The sequence below is a fragment of the Prosopis cineraria genome, unplaced genomic scaffold (genome assembly GCF_029017545.1).
Source record: "Prosopis cineraria cultivar Desert tree isolate PC_DT_omini unplaced genomic scaffold, ASM2901754v1 PC13, whole genome shotgun sequence".
NCBI lineage: Eukaryota > Viridiplantae > Streptophyta > Magnoliopsida > Fabales > Fabaceae > Prosopis > Prosopis cineraria.
The window spans coordinates 21,555,294-21,563,134 of NW_026555344.1; positions in this window are offsets into that span (position 1 = coordinate 21,555,294).

Here is a 7,841-nt window from a genome sequence, read left to right on the forward strand (position 1 = left end):
AGCATATCTCTCACTCTATGTGTCCAAATTGCCAAATTTCAATCTTATTTTTCTCATTATTATCGTATCTTTGTTTTTGGGTTTAGCATTTTCTTCAATTTTTTCATTTTACTATTTGAAAGTTTGTTATAACCTCTAAAGGTCTTTTAGATGAAATCTTGTTTTTTTTCCAGAACTGTAGACCAAATGGTGAAAAATTATGGGAATAGTTAGGAAGGAATTTTGGTCTAAAATTTTTATCTAATTTCCTTGTATATCTCTTATGTCTCTCATAAAATTTTTAAGGGAATTATGCATGTGGATTTGCTGCTACAAAACCCATAAGGTCAATGTCTTTAGAGAGCTTGTTGTGCAAATTTTAGAATTGTCAAGCTTCTTGATTGAGCATTTCTAACTCTTTTTCTACTTGTTTGGTGTTGTTTTTGGTTGTGTTTGATCAGTTGATTATTGCTGACTTTAATAGAAAAAGAAAAAAATTAATTTGATTTTTGTTTGTTCACTTTCTTTCTTAATTTTGTTTACATTATTGTTATGCATTTCCACTTATACACTTGTAGAGGACATATCATTTGAGTTTCCTTGGTGATTCCATCATTTTGAGCTTGAATTTGCATCATTACTTGTGGATATAAGTTTCATTGCATTTTATGGCTTGGTTTCATCATCATGATTCATTCCAACCTTTATTTCACATGCATTGCATCCATTTCTAGCAATTAACATTGATCATACATCACATTTCCATAACCAATTTCAACGATATAATTTTGATTGTCCACCCCTATATTATGATCATTTCCATCCAAGCCATGATTATGAATTTTTCAATCCCATAAGTTTTGAATCCAATCTAAGAACTCATATTAAGCATACACCACCTATTGACATAAAGCATCTAGAAAAATTATGCACACAAAGGGATAAATTTTATTATGTGCATTGTGAGGCTAACTCCCACTTCTATTATGATTGTCCTATTCTCAAAGGATATTCTAAACCACATGGAGTAGCCCAAGCTCCAAAAAATAGCAATTACATGTTCCAAGCTAAAGATACACAAAAAGTTGCTCATAAAGCTATTGAGATCATAAATACACCTTAAGCCACTCAATCTTCAAAAGAGAAGGAGTCAATCCAACCTTTACTTTAAGAGGTACTTTCTCCTATTTCTAATGAAGTGGATTATTCTTTATTTCTTACCTTGTCTAATGAGTTTTCAAATGATTCATATGATAATGATGATATGGATAAAGAAATCATATGTGAGTCCCCTAATATATTAGAGAATGAGTATGATGTATCTAGTATGCTTGAAATTTTAATTCCTTCTTATGATGTTATTAGTGCACATACGCTTGTTTCTTTTACCCATGATGGGTTTGAGAAAAGTTGTTTACCTTATTTTGTAGAAGAACAAGATAATGTGGCCAAACCACCTCTTGATTTCAAGGAGGAACTTGCTCAAGTTGAAGAGGCTGTGGCTCCTAGTGAGGATTTAAGCAAGGAGTTGACAATAACTCAAGATGATGAAGAGGTTGGAGTTAAAGGAATTGATTTTACAAAGCCCAATAGTAATGTGAATGATATTGATTTTATGCGTCATGATTTTGATGATGACTTGACTTTGTTTCATACTACTTATTCTAATTCTCTATTCACTTGTGGTTGTTCACATGATTCCTAATGTAAAATTTGTGCAAAAATTAATTCATTTGTGTTTGAAAAGAGTAGCACTCATTTACTTGATGAAATAATTGATAATGCATGTTTGTGTGAAATTAATCATGAGTGCACTTCTTTGGAACCCAATATGCTTGAGGAAAGGTTCTTTGTTGATTTTATAGGTATAAATGATGATATGGCTAAGAACCTACATGTACTTAGAGGATTTATCATTGTAATGGAAGAGACCTTGGCTAATGATGAAGATGATCAACCATATGAAGTTATGGAAGATTCTACACCATATATCTTGGAGTCATTATCAATTGATCCCAAACCTCCACCCACAATGCTTGGAAAGAAGATTACAATGAGTAGCTTCATGCTACTCCTTAAAGATGAAAATTTCAACTTCAAGAGCTTGTAAAAATTTAAACTAGGTTGTATCGTCACCCTTGCTCTTTACTTTACTTTGCTTTATACTTTGAGTAAATTGCAAGTATGGGGGAGATGAATCTAGTAGAAAAAAGTAGAATTTCATTCTTTTTGGTTATTTGTTTTATTTGAAAAAAATATTTCTTCACTAGCATTTTTGTCATGCATGCATCCAAATTGATCTTACCTTGTCCCATTAGTAGTCTATTCATACATTAAGGACAATACATGATTTAGGTGTGGGGTAGAGAAATAAACATTTTGATTTGTTTTGGTTTTTGAAAAAAATTTAAAAAAATAATTTTTTGCTTTATTTTATTTTGTTTGAGATTGCTTAATGACCTAGATCTTTAAATGGATATTTTAATGCTTGAGATGTGGTAGCTTTTAGGATTCAATAGGCATTAAGTGAACTTTCTTTTATCTTAAATTAATGGATTAAAGTGACACATTACCCTTTGATGGAAGAAGCCATACTCATGTGTGATTAGTTCCTTAGTGATGTTACCCTTTAGAATTTGTTTCATTTCTTAATTAAGACCACATGTAAGCACTTGCTTGATAGGAGATGAAAGATGGTATTTATAAAAAATAACCAAGAGCCAAACACCAGTGAAAAATAAGATATTTAAACCTTATTATCTACACCGATTATAGTGCCTTCGGTGTAGAAATTAGATGCAGTGACATTTTTGTAAATAAAATTTTTTAAGTCAATATCTACACCGGTTCTAATATGTAACTGGTGTGGATATCAACATCTACACCATGTTTATATCTACTCGGTGTAGATATTCATCTTAGTTTTTTAAAAAATTCTTTTTGATATATCTACACCAGTTACAAAGGGCATATCTACACTGGTTACTTATGTAATCGGTATAGATATGATTTTTGTAAAAAAAATTATTTTTTGACATAACTACACCAGTTAATTATGGTAACCAATGTAGATATGCTTTTATATATATATATATATATATTTAAATGTTTTAGTCCACATCTACACCAATTATTTCTTATAACTAGTATAGATAATGTTTCAAATTTTAAATATATTTGCCCTTTTCTCCTCATTGCCTCTTCTCAATCTCCCTCATCTCATCTCACAGTCGTTCTCACTCTCAGTCATTCTTGCTCTCATCTCTGTCTACCTCTTCTCTTCCCAATTGCCATGCCTTCCTCTGTTTATCTCTATCTCTCTCAATCTCACTGTGCTGCATTCTTTGCTATCACTATCGTCTCCTTCTCACGGTGCTCTCTCTATTCATCTGGTGCTCATCCATTAAAATCATTCAAGTTTATCATGTGATCAGCCATTCATCTGTTATTGGTGTTGTGAGTGGTCAAAATCTTCATCCTCATTCCTCTTGTATCCGTGCATCACTATAATTGCTGTTGTGGGTAAGATCCCCTTTTTGCTTCCATTGATGAGTTATTTCCCTTTTCCTCTATTGTCATTGTTGATTTAAGCTTAAAGGCTTCGAGCATCTTGTGCCCTTCAAATCTATTTTATATGTGTTCAAGTTATGAAATTTAATGGGTGAAGTTGTGAAATTTACCTCTCTTTGCTAAATTTGTGCATGTGGGTTTGAGTTAATTGTTATGAAACTAATCCTTCCTTTCTATTTGTATGTGCTGTAAATCACGTATAGGATGTAATCTTTATTTCTTGATTTGCTTCATCTATGAATTTCATTCTAATTTGATGCACAGTGCTTTGCTTTTGCATGTGTATTCACATGTTTAGTGTGTCTAATTCTGCACATATGAATTTTCAATCTAACTGTATTGGCCGAATGAAAGGAAGATGAATTTTGGTTTTCTGATAACAAACTTTTTGCTCATTTCTTTTTCAAATAAATGCTATGAACATATTGATGATAAATATGCGTTTGATAAATATGGTTATTGATTTTAGAAAATATGAAAAAAAAGGTTTGAGGTGAGTAATTTTAAGAATGACAAATTTTGTATCAAGTTATACTCTCTATGAAACTATGTGATCACAAAGTTGAGGGGTTGCTTTGATACAACTAGAGTACTATAAGTATTTGCATAAGTTTTGAAGTTGAAATGAACTCTATTACGTTTCGTAGCATGAAATTTTGAAACATGTTGTCTACCTAATATATTTTTATAAAGTTATATTATTGGTGTCTCATATAATGGAATGACATATCTATGTGAGTTTCTTGCAATTGGATTTAAGATACTTTATCAAATGAGGCAAATTGCTAACATTTCCCTTTAAATGCCAAGTTTATTTATGTGTTATATATATATAAGCAAAAAAGTTTATCACGTAAGCCTTACATTTGAAAATATATTATGATGAAATTAATTTGTATATTTCATCTATCACAACTTTGTAGATAAAGTATTTTGCAAAATGTTATCAATTTATTATTTCAAAAGTCATATTTGGATGCTTGGAATTTGTTACAAATTACTGTGAATTAAAAATTATTACAAGGAAATGGGTTGTGCTTATATAAGTTCTATTAGATTAGTTTATTTCCTATAAATTAAATTATTGTGACATCATTACTAGTTTATTTTTTGTACGTTGGTGGACTGCTGATAGAGGCTTGAGGCTGTTAGGAATTGCATGTGAGTTTATTTAATTTAAATAATATTATTTTCTTACATTTTTTCAATTATAAATTTAGTGGAAAGTCCAACTTTTAGGAGAAACTCTACCAAAATTTTTTTAAAAAATTATTATTTTACCCAATCTTCTATGTGGAAAGGGCCAAAAAATATAAAGTTGGCTTCCCTCCTATATATACTTATTAGATAGGAGGGAAGCCAATTCTAAAACATATTCTCAAAAAAATTTAAAATTTCTAAATTAAATTGAAAATTATTGTGTTAGCATGCTTGTTTCTTGTTTTGTAATATATAACTTGTCGTTTGGCCCTATCCTAATAATTTAGTGATAATCCATGAACTGTGTTGTGTTTAGAAGACAAACTAAACATGGATCATATTTAGATAGATGCCAAACAAACGAGCTTAAAGTATGCTAATGGGGTTAAGGGGTTTTTGGAATTTGCTCAAAGTAATGTTGAAGATGATAGTGGGAGGTTTATTATCCTTATAGGGATTGTTTAAATGAGAGGTGGCTAAGTACATATAAGATATATGAACACTTAATTGTGAGGGGTTTCTCAAAAGTTATAGAGTATGGATATGGCATGGTGAAAGGCTAAATATATCGATGCCGAGTACATCTCAATTGTGGATGTTGATGTTGTTGTTGACGACGGTGATGATATGGTTGATCAGTTGGAGGACATGATCTGTGATATTGGTAAAGAAGCTTTTAAGCAATCTCAAGCATACAATAATATGTGCAGTGATGCAAAAATACTTTTGTATCAGGGGTGCAAAGAATTTAGTCTATTAAAAGCAGTATTAGAATTGGTGAATTTGAAAGTTAGATCCGGGTAAAACGATAAGAGTTTCACAAAATGCTTGAGTTGTTCAAATTAATGCTTCCAAAAGGAAATGTGTTGCCTATTCTTACTACAAGGTGAAAAAAATTCTATGCCCATTGGGTAGGAGTTCAAGAAAATACATGCATCCCAAATGACTACATACTATACAAGAAAGAATATAAAGAGCAGCAGAAGTGTCTGGTATGTGAGACACCAAGGTATAAAGAAAACAAAGATCTTGCAAAAGTGCTATAATATCTTACAATTATACCAAGGTTTAAATGATTGTTTACTAATGAAAAGGATGCGAAGAATATAAGATGGCATGCGGATGAGAGGTTTTTAGATGGAAAGCTCTGACATCTAGCTAGTTCAGAGCAGTGCAAGAAAATTGATACTTTATTTCTTGAGTTTTACTGTGATCTAAGGAACCTCAAGCTTCGACTTAGTACGGATGCATGAATCCTTATGGTAGCCTTAATAGCACATACAGTTCATAGCTCGTTCTATTGGTGATTTATAACTTATCTCCCATATTGTGCATGTAACGCAAGTATATCATGTTGTCTATGTTCATTTCAGGACCAAAACAACTGAGAAATGACATTGATGTTTACCCAAGACCCTTGATCGAAGACTTGAAAAAGTTGTAGGAAGTAGGTGTGGATGTGTTTGATGCAAATTGAAAGGAGGTATTCAAGCTATATGCGATGATCTTTTGCATTATAAATGACTTCTCTGCATATGAAAACTTGTTAGGCTATAGTGTTAAGGGGCATAAAGCATGTTCGATTTGTGAAGTAGTCACATACTATCATCAACTTTATTATGGAAAGAAGATGGTCTATCTTGGCCATAAGAGATTTCTTGAAAGGATCACCATTATCGTAGAATGAGGAAAGCTTTCTATAATGGTCAAGATCATGGAACTGCCCCAAAACCTTTGACAAGGGTGGTTTATGAACAGGTAAAAGACATCAATGTTACCTTTGGTAAAACTATAAAGAATAGTGGAAAGTATATGAAAAAAGAGATCTATCTTCTTTGACCTTCCATATTGGTGCCATCTTGATTTGAGACATTGTATTGATGTCATGCATGTAGAGAAGAACGTGTGTGATAGCATTGTTAAGTGCTTCTTAACATACCGGGCAAGTCTAAGAATGGTGTAAAGGCAAGATTAGATTTGGTGGATATGAAAATTAAAGAAGATTTACATCTAAGGCTGGTTGATAAGAGGACTTACTGTCCTCCAGCTGAACATACTTTGTGCAAGGATGAGAAAAGAAGCTTCTATGAGTGCTTACACAGCATGAGAGATCCCTCAAGGTATGCTTTAAATTTTAGAAAGCTTGTGTCAATGAAGGATTTAAAATTCATAGGCCTTAAGTCTTATGATTGTCATGTTTTAATGCAACAACTACTACTAGTGGCTATTCGAGGCTTCTAGAAAGATGAATTGAGAGACGTCATAACTAGAATTTGCTTTTTCTTTAATGCTATATGCCGTAAAGTCTATGAGCCTAAAAATTGGATGAATTAGAAAATAAATCATATCTTATCTTGTGCCAATTTAAAAAGCTCTTTCTTCCATCATTTTTTAACATTATGATACATCTAATTGTTCATCTAGTGAGGGAGATAAAATTGTGTGGCCCTGTTCATTTACGATGGATGTACCCAATTAAAAGAACAATGAAAATTGTAAAAGGATATGTGAAGAGTCCATATCATCCTAAAGTATCCATTATACAAAAATATGTCTCTAAAGAAGCAGCGGAATTTTGCCAAGATTACTTGAATAATGTACAACCCATTAGGTTGAGACAAGTGATGCCAAAGATCATATACGTGGCATTTCTATGAAGATTGTTGATCCTTATGAATTGTAACAAGCATTGAACAACGTTGATCAAATTCAAGACTATAAAATGCCAATAAAGAACTTGTAAGGAAGAAAAATAGTCGAATTAGGATGACTGAGCAATGACTAATTAAAAAGCATAACAATACTTTTGCTAACTAGTTCAAGCAGAAGGTTAAGAAAGAAGATTGTGTTTTTGATATTGTTGGCACAAGGTCCTAAGTGTGATGTTATATGTTGGACTGCATTTAATATTAATGGCTATTTGTTCTACACAAAGTCTCTAGATAATAAGAGTAATGTACAAAACAGTGACGTTACGCTAGTGGCCTCAGGCATGCACTTCTCCAACTCAAAAGACCCAATTCCTTTATTCACATCCATGCCTTATTACAAGGTTATTGAAGAGGTATGGGAGGTTGACTATATTAAATTTA